Source organism: Trichechus manatus, unplaced genomic scaffold (assembly GCF_000243295.1).
Source record: "Trichechus manatus latirostris isolate Lorelei unplaced genomic scaffold, TriManLat1.0 scaffold00016, whole genome shotgun sequence".
Classification (NCBI taxonomy): domain Eukaryota; kingdom Metazoa; phylum Chordata; class Mammalia; order Sirenia; family Trichechidae; genus Trichechus; species Trichechus manatus.
In genome coordinates, this window is record NW_004443952.1 from 1,592,989 (window position 1) to 1,594,210 (window position 1,222).

The following is a 1,222-nucleotide window of genomic DNA, read 5'->3' on the forward strand; positions in this document are numbered from 1 at the left end:
AAAATAATAAAACAGAATTAAAAAAAAAGAAAAAAAAAGATAATCCTTGGAGCACAGTTCTACTCTCATGCACATGGGTTCGCATGAGTCAAAATCAATTCAATAGCAACTGGTTTTATAAAATCTTTTCACAATCTATAATTATATGTTTACTTGGGTGTTTATTTGTTTAGTGTCTGTATCTTCATTGCACTATATGTTTCAGGAGGGCGGGGACCATCTCTGAGTTGCTTGTCTGGGTTTGTCTACAGCCAAGCCAGAGCCTCACCCCCAGTAGGCATTCATAGGTGCTTGCAGAATGTTATTGTTGAAAAATTAGATGAGTATATAGGCACAGTATCGCATACTAAAACTAAACCAAACCAGTTGCTGTCGAGAGTCAATTCCAACTCATGGCAATCCCAGGTATTGGAGAGTAGAACTGCATTCCAAAGGGTATTCAAGGTTGTGAACTTTTGGAAGCAGATCACCAGGTTTTTCTTCTGTGGTGCCTCTGGGTGGGTTCCAGTTGCCAACCTTTTGGTTAGTAGTCGAGTGCTTAACCATTTGCACCACCTAAGGACTGCCTATCAGACACTAAGGGTACGTAAATAAAAGGTACTTTCCCTGCTTTTGATTCTAAATAGGAGACAGATATATGGATGGAAACAAAGGGTAAGTGCTATGAAGGAGTTGACATTATCACATCATGGTTAAGAGCGTGGGGCTTTAGAATCACAGCCCAAGGCTGAATCCCAGCTCTGCCAATTAACAACTCTGAGGCCTGGGAAAATGGGTACTTAACTTAATGCAGCACCTGACACATGAAAAGTATCAAATAAATGATTATTTCTTCACCTTCACCTCCTCTTCCTCCTCAGTCCCACCTTTCCCCTCCTTTGTACTACAAATAATATTTGTTTTGGGGCCCAGAGGTGAGAGAAATACTTTGAGGGAACTGACGAGGCACTTATTTAAGCTGGAGTGGTGCGGTCATGAAAGATATATAGGAATCTAGTAGTTGGGGTGGCACAAGTAGTTATATGCTTGGCTACTAACCAAAAGGTTGATGGTTCGAACCCACCCAGGAGTGACTTGGAAGAAAGGTCTGGAGGAAGATGAAATGCTTCTTTAGGAAAGAGTTTTAAGAGTTGATAAGAGACTAAGGCAGAGAACACAGTCCAGGTCAAACTATGTAGGTGTCAGAGAGCAGAATAGGCTTGAGAAGCAGCAAGTGGCTGGG